Genomic DNA, 13,678 nt, shown 5'->3' on the forward strand with positions numbered 1-13,678 from the left:
TATAATTTCAAATAAAGTAATCCTCTCTTATCCTCTCTTCTTATTCGTCTCCCCTCTTTACATCCTCCTTCTCCTCCTTTTTTACAAGGCAAGCAAAGCACAAAATTCCACCAATCAGATAAGACACTGAAGATCAGAAGAAAAATGTTGTATTAGCAACAAACACATCTGGAGGTGTATTTTGCAGTGAAATTGAACCTGTCTTCTGAAAATTAAAAAAATTAAGATATTTAATCTTCGCCCAAAAATATCTATATTTTTGGGCTGAATAAGGCAGGATAGAAGGAGAATACAGGTGGAAAGACACATGAGGCTATCTTTCTTTGTCATCTGAGCATAAGTGAAAGATAATGTTACAAATACTAACAGTTTATCACAAATATGGTTTGGAATGTTTCCAGTGTGTTAGAATTAATATTAGCCTGCACAAGGTAATGCCTGACAGCAAGACTGTGAATGAAAAATTTGCAAGACATTATAATGAGACACCAGTTTCCTTTGCTCAAGGTGCCTGGAGCCCTTTATCCATCTTCTGGCCTCGCCTCCTCACTATATTTCTAGAAAATGGTTGCTCCATGATGAGCTTTCTTTATTCAACTATGTGTAATAAAAAAAAAAAAAAACACACACACACACACACACAAAAAAAAAAAACAAAAGCAATTATGGAAAGTACCTAAAAATGTTGCACATAAAATAGGAAAAAAGGAAGATAATAACAAGAGTAATAAATCATAGAAATGTTATCAAATCAGAAAGGTGACACTCTAAAAAGTAAACATTTGGATGAAAATGATTTCCCATGAAATCTAAGAATATAGGTACAATATGGCCTCTGGATTTAAAGGCTTCAAAACAGATCCACAGTGGCTTAAGGAATAAATTACACAAAACCAATAAGATCAATTTTGAGCTTTCAAACTACAAAAATAAATTCAAGGGAAAATAAAAGTTATCAGGAAAATGAAAACATACATTAATTTAAAAGGAAGAGTGGAAATAAAAGCATAGATGAGGAAAAAAGAAGAAAAAGAACTCCATTAATATGAACTTCAATGTAGTTATAAATATGCTGCACTAGTAGAGGAAATAGTGATGAAAATGAAAGAGGAAGAGAAGAGAAGAGAAAAATTTGGAGCAGATAATTCACATGAAAGAGAAAAAGGTTGTTCCCGCATAGGTATAATCCGTATCTTGAAGAAGAGAAAAGAACAAATAAAAATAAATATAGAAAAATACTTTTTAAAACTTACTAAACCCTATAATTCTAATAAGAACTTGAATGTAAATATGAAAAGTAAGCAACTGGACTCCTGGAAAACATGACTCAAATGTATTTATGCCAAGGTCAATTTTTACAATTTGTTAGGATTCATCGGAAAATAATTATCTGAGCATCCTATTCAGAAATTATACATACAAGGAAAATTAAAATTGAAAGATCAGGCTAATTAAGGTCTATTCATAGCAATAATCACTGACAGAGGACAAGGAAGCAAATTCTAAAAATTTTGGAAAATTTACATAAATATTATTTCTAACTAAAATCTCATTCAAGTTGGAAGATAAAAGAAGATATGTGGAAATACTGAAATACGAATAGAATGTAGTCTTCGAGTCCTCAATGTAATTTTTTACAAGAAAAATATTTAAACAAAATAATGATATGATAAATAATGGTGTCTGCAGTAAACAGCACAGAAAGTAAAATAATAATAGTGCATCAATTAGTGTACAATGAGAAATTAGAACCCTCCCTTAACACCTTTTCCACTGATTGTTTATACATTTCATTCTCTATCTCTTCTTTATACCTTTGTATAAATAGAAAAGAATGATAGAGAATAATCTCTTATCATAATTAATGATGAAGCACATGAATCTCCCATGAAGGATCAGGATAAGATGCTGACTACTGTCAACCAATTGCCTTCAACTAAATTTAAAATAGTACTAAAATTCAGAAAGAGTAAAAATACCATTACAATATATAAAACTTCAAATGTGCCCACTTGGCTTATAAGCATTTGACATCACAGAGGTTTACCTTTCATATACTTTTTGTTTTTTGCTGGGAGGCACTTCTTTGTATGATTGAACTGATTTGGATTTCCCAAGGTTCGAGAACAAGGAAAATGAAAGCAGTCAGCAGTTACCTTCTTTAAAAAAAAAAAAAAAAATGACACATAATAAAATTGACTCATAATGTTTGTACATTTTTATGGTACATATGTCTTACTTTATTACATGCAAATATTATGTAATGACCCAGTCAAGGGATTTAGGCTATCTATCACCTGGAGCATTTATCATTTATAAAGTAAATGCGACGATGGGGTCTTCTAGATATACAATCATGTCGTCTGCAAATGGAGACAATTTGACTTCCTCCTTTCCAATTTGAATACACTTTATTTCTTTTTCTTGCATGATTGCTCTGGCTAGAACTTCTAGTACTATACTGAATAGGAGTGGTGAGAGAGGGCATCCTTGTCTAGTGCCAGATTTCAAGGGGAATGCTTCCAGTTTTTGCCCATTCATTATGATATTGGCTGTTGGTTTGTCGTGAATAGCTTTTATTATTTTGAGATACATTCCATCAATATCTAGCTTATTGAGGGTTTTTAGCATAAAGGGCTGTTGAATTTTGTCAAATGCCTTCTCTGCATCAATTGAGATAATCATGTGGTTTTTGTCTTTGGTTCTGTTTATGTGGTGAATTACGTTTATAGACTTGCGTATGTTGAACCAGCCTTGCATCCCCAGGATGAAGCCTACTTGGTCATGGTGGTTAAGCTTTTTGATGTGCTGTTGCAATTGGCTTGCCAGTATTTTATTGAAGATTTTTGCATCTATGTTCATCATGGATATTGGCCTGAAGTTTTCTTTTCTTGTTGAGTCTCTGCTGGGTTTTGGAATCAGGATGATGTTGGTGTCATAAAATGATTTGGGAAGAATTCCCTCTTTTTGTATTGTTTGGAATAGTTTCAGAAGAAATGGTACCAGCTCCTCTTTGTATGTCTGGTAGAATTCGGATGTGGAGAAATAGGAACACTTTTACACTGTTAGTGGGAGTGTAAATTAGTTCAACTATTGTGGAAGACAGTGTGGCGATTCCTCAAGGACCTAGAAATAGAAATTCCATATGACCCAGCAATCCCATTACTGGGTATATATCCAAAGGATTATAAATCGTTCTACTATAAGGACACGTGCACACGAATGTTCATTGCAGCAATGTTTACAATAGCAAAGACCTGGAACCAACCCAAATGCCTATCAATGATAGACCAGACAGGGAAAATGTGGCACATATACACCATGGAATATTATGCAGCCATCAATAATGATGAGTTTGTGTCCTTTGTAAGGACATGGATGAACCTGGAAACCATCATTCTCAGCAAATTGACAGAAGAGCAGAAGATCAAACACCGCATGTTCTCACTCATAGGCGGGTGTTGAACAATGAGAACACATGGACACAGGGAGGGGAGCACTACACACTGGGGTCAGTTGGGGGGAAATAGGGGAGGGACGGTGGGGGGTGGGGAGTTGGGGAGAGATAGCAAGGGGAGAGATGCAAGATGCAGGTGATGGGGAGGAAGGCAGCAAATCACACTGCCACGTGTGTACCTATGCAACAATGTACATGTTCTTCACATGTACCCCAAAACCTAAAATGCAATCAAATAAATGGAAAAAAAATAAAAATAAATAAAAAATAAAATTTTTAAAAAATAAAATAAAAAATAAAGTAAATGTGTTGGAAGCATTTCAAATACTCTCTTCTAGCTATTTTGAAATATATAATACATCGTACTTAACTAAGGTTATCCTACTATGCTTTCCAACATTAGAACTTATATTTTCTATCTACCTGTAGGTTTGTATCATTAACCAACTTATCTTTATCCCTTACCACCACCATCATCCCCCCTGCCCCCCATAAACACACACTTCCCAGCCTCTAGTAACTATCATTCTACTCTCTATCTCCATGAGATCAATTTTTTTTTTTTTTAGCTCCCGATAGAAGGGAGAACATGTGACATTTGTCTTTCTGTCTCTGGCTTATTTCACTTAACATAACAACCTTTAGTTCCATTCATGTTGCTACAAATGACAACTTTTTATTCCTTTTCACATCCCAGTAGTATTCCATTGTGTGTGTGTGTGTGTGTATATATACATATATATATATGTGTGTATATATACATATATATATGTGTGTGTATATATCTATATATATGTGTATATATCTATATACATATATATATGCACACATATATGTATATGTATATGTGTGTATGTATCTATATACATATATATGTGCACACATATATATGTGTATGTATACGTATATATATATGTGTGCATATACCTATATACATATAGATATATACATATACAACAGATTTCCTACACACATATATATATACACATACACACACATATATACATACATACATATACACGTGTATATATATGCATACGTGTGTGTGTGTGTACATAATGTTTTCTTTAACCATTCATCCAGGTGAGGAGTTGGCACCATAGTGTTAAGGTCTTCCCTCAGAAGACCCATGTTTTATGAATGTATAGTAGTTCATGCACTATTTGCTTTGTTAGTATTGATTTATTTTGTCTGCACTGTTCTTTTGTGTTTTTGTATTATAATTTCAATTCTATTATCACATGGTTACTTTGTTTGTTAACTATAGAAGAAATTATAAACCAATAATGTCACTGATGCTTATTTTTCTGATGATGAGAATAGATCTGGTTTTGTTTCTCCAGGAATTGGTTGCTGTTTTAAGTCAGGGATAGACTAGATAATACTCATTACGTAACAGACAAAAATCAACAGATTTCCTACAGTAAAAATGTTATAGAATATGTAAGGAAATAACTGCATTAGTTGTAGCAACAAAAGAATAGCATCCTAGAAATAAACTTCACAATAAATAGAAGATATTTAATCTTTGAAAGGGTATTGTCGTAAGTAAATTGATGATCTGTCTAAAAGCTGCCTTTGAGGGCCAACACATCCACCCCTCTCCTAGTTAAGATATCATCTGTTGAATGTACACTCCTGGGGCTCTCACTAAAACTTGCCTTTGGAGACAGGACAATGTCTTCCCAAAGTTACACCACTTTCCATGGGTCTGCCTGCAGTCATTGGCTGGCTGATGTGAGAAGATTAAGTCTGGTCCTTGCCTCTATTTTGGACAATGATGAAGAACCATCCCAGGTCCATAGCAGCTTCTAGAATCAACTGCATACTCACTTGCAAATGGATTGTACGGCAACTTCTTCTGCCCAAACCTGGTTTTCATGCCTTTATTGCTACTTTCATAGCTGTACTCAGGATTGGCATTTCCTTGTTCTTCTGGCTAAAACTGTGATTGTGAATAGCCAGAGACAGTTTCGACTACACCCACAAAGTAATTTTTACAGGTATCCTGCCGTAGTTCCATTAGAGTTCACTGGAGCATTCCTGTATTCAGAGCTATCGCATGCTTGCCTAGATTAATAGAATATTTGGCTTTCCTCTTTGGTCATTTATCTTTCAATAAGAAGATCCAAATTAGGAGACCTAGGATCTCAGATATCATTCTGAATTCCTAACATATGAATGAGTTTACACAGAGAAGTGTAACCTAAGTGTCTTCCAAACCTTAAAGTTTTAAGGTCTTTATTCCTTTAACATCAAATAAAATAACTTCAACATATGTCTATATTTTCTTTTTTTTTTTTTTTTTTGCCTGGATAACAAGAGTTTCACTCTTTTTATCCAGGCTGGAGTGCAATGGCGCGATCTCGGCTCACCGCAACCTCTGCCTCCTGGGTTCAGGCAATTCTCCTGCCTCAGCCTCCTGAGTAGCTGGGATTACAGGCACGCGCCACCACGCCCAGCTAATGTTTTGTATTTTTTTTCAGTAGAGACGGGGTTTCACCATGTTGACCAGGATGGTCTCGATCTCTTGACCTCATGATCCACCTGCCTCGGCCTCCCAAAGTGCTGGGATTACAGGCTTGAGCCACCGCACCCGGCCACATGTATATATTTTCTAAGGCAGAATTAAGAATTTGGCTACTGGAGCTCAGATGAGTAGGCAAAGCAGTCTACTTCGGGAGTAGGGGATCACAAAAGGAAATACATAAATTAGATTCTGAAGGAATATCAATGAATAATCAAAGTTTTACACTGGCTCTTATGCTTGGAAACTTTAGACAACCTAATAATTTCAAGGGCAAACAGCAAACTAAGCTTTTGTTTAAAATTCCAGAAAACTGCAGGTTTATATGGTATGTGAAAAAATTAAGTGTGAAAGCAATTTTTAAAATTCAACTTTTAAATTTATTTACATATAAAATGATTACAATACAGTCACTCATCTTTTAATGATAACTACGATATGTTCTGAGAAATGCATTATCAGGCAATGTTGTAAGTGTGGAAACATCACAGAGTCTACTTACAAGTAACAGCCTGCTACGCACCTAGGCTTTAATGTGTAGCCTATTACTTCCAGGCTACAAACCTCATCAACATGTTATTGTGATAAATACTGCAGGAAGTTTAACACAATGGCAAGCGTCTGTGTTTCTAATCATATGTAAACATAGAGAAAGTACAGTAAAAATATAAGAGATAACAAATGGTATACCTGTATAAGGCACTGTTAAAAGAAAAGGCTTACACAGATTAAATTTCACAGAATTTAATTGAGCAAAGAATGATTCAGCCTCTGAAAAAGAATAGATTTAGAGAGGCATGGCCTGCCTTGTGGTTGATTTATGGACAGAAAAAAGAACGTTTAATAGAGAAAACCGAAGTGAAGTGTAGAAACTGCCAGTTAGGTTACAACTAAGCATTTACCTTCTTCCAATAGTTTGAAGAGTTGGCTGGCAGAAGCTGGATGGGCACAAGAGTAGATTACAGTTGATTTACACATCCAGTTAGGTTACAGTTCACTATGTACAGAGAAACCTTTGGGTGTTAACTTAGTGTATGTAAGGAGTGAACGAAGGCTAAACTTAATTTAACAGCAGGCAGCAAGAATAGAGTTTGCAGGACTAGAAATTGCCCTGGGTGAGTCACTGAGTGAGTGAGTGGTGAGTGGATGTGAAGGCCTAGAATATCTGTGTAAACTTTAATACGACTCATGATGCGGTAGGTTCAGGTCAGCGTCACCGCAAACACAACAGTAATGCATTCTGCTATGACATCACCATGACTATGTCACGAATTTTTCAGCTCCATTATCATCTTAGGGAACTACTCTGGTATATGTAGTTTGTAGCTGACTGATACATTGTGATGTAGAGGATGACTGTATATAAATAATATTATTTATTAACTTTCATTAACTTCATCTTTCTTATGTGTTAGACATTAGACATAATATGCAAATATTCTACATCTCTAGCAGTGATGCATAGATGAAATAAGAAATAGAAAAACATGCAACAGCACTTCAAAAAAAAATCTTATGGAAATTTAAGATATTATTACAGTTATTATTGCTTTAAATATTTATTACTATTGACATTCCACTATTTAAGAATATATTTGTAACACGCTGTAAAAGATTTATAAGTCTATTACCTAAAATTAAAAATTAAAAGGCAGCAAGTTCCTTGAGGATAAATACTCTCTTATTTGTCTTTTGTGTTCCTCATATATTATACTCGTGGTACAGTATAATATATGGAGTAGTCAGCTGTTAGTAAATATTGTTTATAATACTAACAAATCAGATAGATACATATTTATATGAAATATACAATATAAAACAAAGTATAATATATAAGATAGCATATCTTATAAACATATATTACAAAATTAAATATTTGTATAAATACAGGCAATTATAAAATATTTTATGCAAATATTTTTTCAAAGCTAATGATTGTAACATGTATGTGTATATATATGTGCATTTATGTATATATATGCATTTTATGCATATATGCATGCATGCAAGTATACATACATCTTTATTTTCAGTGCTACATTCCAGGTGAATGCTTTTGAAGAGTATTTTAGACCTTCAACACACTCCATTTGACCACAGAGAGGATTGTGATTTTTAACACATTTTAAGTGTATTTTAATTAGAAATAGTGAATGACTGAAAGAAACAGATCAGCCTGCAGCTTTTATTCCCGTTAATGAAAATACAGAAGCTTAAAAATACCAGGCTTTTTAATCAACATGAAATCATACTTACTGAATTCACGTTGCATAATTAGGCATTAAATAAAATTCTATCTTGTGAAGTCAGAGGCTCAAAAGGCATACCTTTCTGCATGAGAGCTAGAAACTTTAGAAATAAGTTTAACATTTTCCAGTCACTGACATTTTGTAAAAATTCCTGATGTTCAATTTATTGAAATTATTAAATAAGTCTCTCAAGGTGAGATTTAAAAAAATAAACAGCATCTACTTATTCAACAAAAATATAGTGAGGGTCCACTCTATGGCTGGCACTGTATTAGACATTGTGGGCTGGTCAATTGCAGGTAAGTGCGGTTACAGCGCATGCACTCATGCAGTTTTTATGACAGGGCGATAGTGTACTCATCCAAGTCATGAAATTCATCTGGTTAGGTATTTGTTCACATATAGAGGAATATGGTGATGAATATCAGCGTTGGAATAATTTAACTCATAATTGATTTAGTCTAAAGCATTCTGTGAAACATTTAGGCCGACTTTAACTCTTTGCCAGAGGAAAACAAAATAGGTAAAATCATTGAATGCTTACCAGTGAAATTATTCCAAAGAATTTGCCTTTGTATCTGTGAGTGACAAATAATTGACCAGTGATATGAATCAGTCATACTTTTTATTAATAACTGACAGCATTCTGGATACTGCTCATATCACAGAATGACATCTGTGTTTAGCGGACCTAATCATGTTTGAAACGTAAATTTAACTGTGACTTAATATGCACATCAGGACATCAAATTAGCGGTATAGGTCTTTAAAAGGTTGGTGTGTTGGATATTCAACTTTTGTCTCAGCCCCAAATCCCTGCTTTCATCCTCTATTTTATTGTACTGGGACTGAGATTTTGCAATCCACGTTTCTCCTTTGGTAGATCATTCCCTGTTGGATTTTAGCCAAATACATGTCACTATAGAGAGCCTGGAAATGAAGAGGAGAGAGAAAGGACTTATTCCTTTTGTGTTTATTAACTGTTCTGACAGCGTCATTGTAATGAAAACTATTCACCCCGCCACAAGCAGCTGGCCTAGTCCCTAATGTTTTTTCTTCTCTCTTAGAACCAGCTTCATGGGTACCATCAGAGACAACATCAAGGTACTGCCCCCTTCGCAAAAGTGAGAATTCCACATCAGTAGTCCTGCTTCAAATTCCTAAGACATATGCCCTCCTACTTAGGTAATGTCTTACTAAGAGAAGTCTGAACCCCCTTCTGGAGGCCATTTTTTAAGCTTCTGGGTTCTTATAAACCCCAACCTCTGCTCTTTCATCACAAAATCCTAGAGGCAATAGCTGCTTCCTAGAAATACCATTTCTATTATGCCTCTTTTTTATTCTCTGTCTTTCCACCCTTCAACTACTGTTTAATTTCTTATATTCATTTTTCAGCCAAAATATTTGGTATAGTTTCTGTTTTTCTGTCTGGATCTCAACTGTTATGATTACCTCTGTATTAGTAGGATACAGCAGGCTGTGTTGAAGTGAGGCATTAGGGCACTTCATTGTGTAGCTGAGGGAATGGCTGACTTTTTTTCCAAAATAGTAGCAGAGAAAATCTATTAAGGACATCTTTCTGCCTAGAAAGCAGTCATTTTCTATACTGCTCAGCAGTGAAAGCAGTTGTACAGGTAATTTTTAGAGCGTGTGTTGGCTTTAAGATACAATTCTAAAATTTGAAATAATCAATTTATCTGAGAAGTACTGAATTAGGAAACAATAATTGCCAGAACTAGCGAAATCTGGCTGATGACATTTCTGCATTTTAATATGTGAACTCTAGATACTGGGAAGTCTCTTAATCCTTAATACAAGAAGACATTATTGGTCAAACCACGTGAGAAAAACCTGTCCTCAGTGATGAAAGGCAATCAAGCCTTGACACAAACCACAAGACAAAATAGATGCTCCAGAGCAGGATGAAACAAGAGTTTGGGGTAAGAAACTCTTCAATGATTTTAAAAGAAATATTTAAGTAGTTGTCTATGTTAGTTTCACTCATCTATTGCTAGGTTTGATTTATAAAGAATTCACTTCCACTATGGCAGGCACTGTGTAAGGCAATAGATTTAAAAAAGTAAAAAAACCCCAATTTTTTACCTAAAAAAAAAAAAAAAAACAGTCTAAAAGAGATAAAGTAGTGTTCTAAGAATATGTACTCATTATAAATGGATGAAGAATTTAAACTATATATAATGTTCACATATATTGCAGAGAGGTTGGTGATCAATTGTGTTTGGTTGGAGAAAAGGTGTTGGTCTTAGAGGAGGTAAAGCACCGGGCAGAGTAAATGGAGTCAGTTTAATTCCATCCCTTTGTTTTGAGCCTGAGAACTTCAACGAATTGGAAAAAAAAAGCTTGTCAGGTAGACACCGGGAAAAGAACATACTGGGAGGAGGAAGTTTTAAACATGGCATGTATAAAAACTGCAAATTAGTTTGACATTACTGCAGGATGTGATGTCCTAGAAAGAGGAGAATTGAATCTCATTTGGAAGTAGATAATCTAAAAAGCTTAAAATTATTATAAAGTTAATGAGAAATCATTGAAGGATGAAAGTATAGGACGTATGAAATAATCACACATAGGAAACACGTATAAGAATAAAATAACAATAATGGCTTATGAAAAAAAAAGATGGATAAAGAGAAATTATAAAATTAGTTCAAGAGTCCACATGAAAGATGAAAACACCTGAAGCTAGGGAGGTATTACCATAGATGGTGAGATGAGGGCAATCTAGAGAGGTCTTTATGTTCACCCATGGAAATAACTTTGTAAAAATGAAATGAGAGAAAGACAAGTGTCTGGGAGGTGAGTCAGTTCTCTGTAGATTAATGAGTGTCATCAATTAAAGTAGAGGTTTAGTAGAAGATTTTATTTTGGAGAAATGGTATGACAAAGAAAATATTAGTATTCAATATGTAGGAACACTGTAAACACTCATGAACTATAATTTATATAGGGGTATGAAGACTTGCAGCTTGGAAAATAGACAAGGGATATACATTTAATTGGATACTAAAATAGGCAACTAAATGGAGATTACTAGGAACACATATAAAGCTAGGAAAGAAGATTGAGGAGACAACTCTAGGGAATCCCAATATTTATTAACTACCCAGAGCACTCATCCAGACTATGCATATAGCTGAGTATCTTTTTAATACCTTTAAAAAACTGTAGTTGAAAAAGATACCTTGATTGAGTAAATTATGATGTACCTCTGTAAATAATATTTATATAATATTGAAAAAATTATGTAAAAATGCCATAATGTTATGTGTACACTTAAAGAGTGAAAATATAAGTCAGTCAAGACAGGTTTCCAAACTGCATAAATAGCAACATTTCTATTAAAATACATAAATATCTATAGAAGAAATGACACTAAGATTAAACAATATACTGTGATCTTTACATGGTAGGATTCGTGTTGTTTCTTCCTTGTATATTTAGCTATTTATATAAATATCTTTACTGAATTCATATACATAAAATTTAAAATAGTTTAATATCAAAAATGTTAGTGATATGGTTTGGCTGTGTCCCCACCCAAATCTCATCTTGAATTGTAGCTCCAATCACTTCCACATGTTATGGGAGGGACATGGTGGGAGACAATTGAATCATGGGGTCATTTTTCCCCCATACTGTTCTCATGATAGTGTCTAAGTCTCATTAGATCTGATGGTTTTATAAGCAGTTTCCCCTTTCACTTGGCTCTCATTCTTTTTTTGCCTGTTGTCATATAAGACATGCTTTTGCTTCTCCTTTGCCTTCTGTCATGATTGCGAGACCTCCTTAGCCATGTGAAACATTGAGGTCATTAAACCTCTTTCCTTTATAAATTACCCAGTCTTGGGTATGTCTTCATTAGCAGTGTGAAAACAGACTAATACAGTAAGTATTTTTAAAAAATTTATTTCAAATATTGCTGTTTAGATTTCCTAAAACAGTAACTCGAATAGCACTGGCAGCCAAGCCTCTGATGTCTGTAGAAGATAGATGATATAAGAACATAACCACTTTTATGACCTTCATTTGTATTACTCCATTCTAAGCCACCAGTATATCTGTCTTGGTCTTTTGCCATGACTGCCTGACTGGTCTCTTTTTTTCCATACTGTTAATGTTTAGAGTTTCATTTCCTACACAGTGATATTTTAAAATTATAATTTCAGGTTATGTTACTTCTTAGAATAAAATCGTAAGTTCTTAAATTGCATTTAAAATAATTCCTTTTATAATTTGGCCCTCAATCTCCTCTCTAAAATTGATCCGTACAACCCTCTCCCGTGTTGAGTCTCTTCCATGGACGTTGGCTACCTTCCTGGTCTGTGAATATTCCAAGCCAACTTTTATTCAGGTCCTTTGCTCTTAATGCTTTTTTTTTTTTTTTAATTGAAAAGTTCTTCCCCTATATATCTGATAGTATTTGCAGCAGATTCCTCAATTTATTTAAATTTCAGCATGGTACCACCTCCTGACAGATCACTTCACTGAGAGTTTCATGTTGAATGTTAGTTCTGTCAACTCTTTATCATGTTTCACTTACCTTTATTACCTTTACCAGCTGGATATTATGTATAAATAGATGCATATGTGTTTGCATTTGTTGCTTCTCTTCCTAACAGATTGGAATTATGAGAGATAGACCTTTTCTGCCTGGTTCACTGTCAAATTATCAATCCTAGTAAAACAGGCTCTCTAATAAATATTTGCTGACCAAGTAAACATGTGCCTATAGAATACTTAAAGACGACAGTATTTTTTGCTTATATAAGTACTTGATATTTTAGAAAATTCTAAGAAATTTAAAATAGAAATTGCTATAAATGCCAAAGAAATAAGAATAGTTATCTACATGCAAGTTATTGGTGAATATGCAAAAAGTCCCTCACGCTTCTCTCCCCCACATCTCTGAAGACAGATTCACAAAGTCTGTATTGGGTAGATTTGTTTTGTTATGCTGCTGCTGTTGTTGTGTGTGTGTGTTTTTAATGTTCCACAGGTGAAATAGTGGTGGTTCATCTTAGAAACTATTCATGGGATAATACTTTCTGGCATAAAAGAACATCTGTTTATTTTTTTTTTTACTTTAGCAATTAATTCTAGCATTTTAGTAAGATAATTAATGTGCAAATATATGCAATTAATTTTGAATTATAAGTACCATTATAGATACGGGGCTTTATAAAGTATTTATAATTATGAACTCTAGTATCATATTGGAGAAATGTTTCTGAAGATTTAACATCATGCACATTGATTTTCATTTCATATTCATGGAAATTCATGACACAGCATAATCATAGCATCTAACAATGAATTTTAATAAATAATTAGAAACATGAATTCACAAACATTAATTAAAAATTCATGACTTTGTGGAGTGTTATGAAAAGCTACAACTGTCCAGGCTTAACACACTTTTTAAAT

Source organism: Sapajus apella, unplaced genomic scaffold, assembly GCF_009761245.1.
Source record: "Sapajus apella isolate SASKATOON/1434 unplaced genomic scaffold, GSC_monkey_1.0 scaffold9, whole genome shotgun sequence".
Taxonomy (NCBI): Eukaryota; Metazoa; Chordata; class Mammalia; order Primates; family Cebidae; genus Sapajus; species Sapajus apella.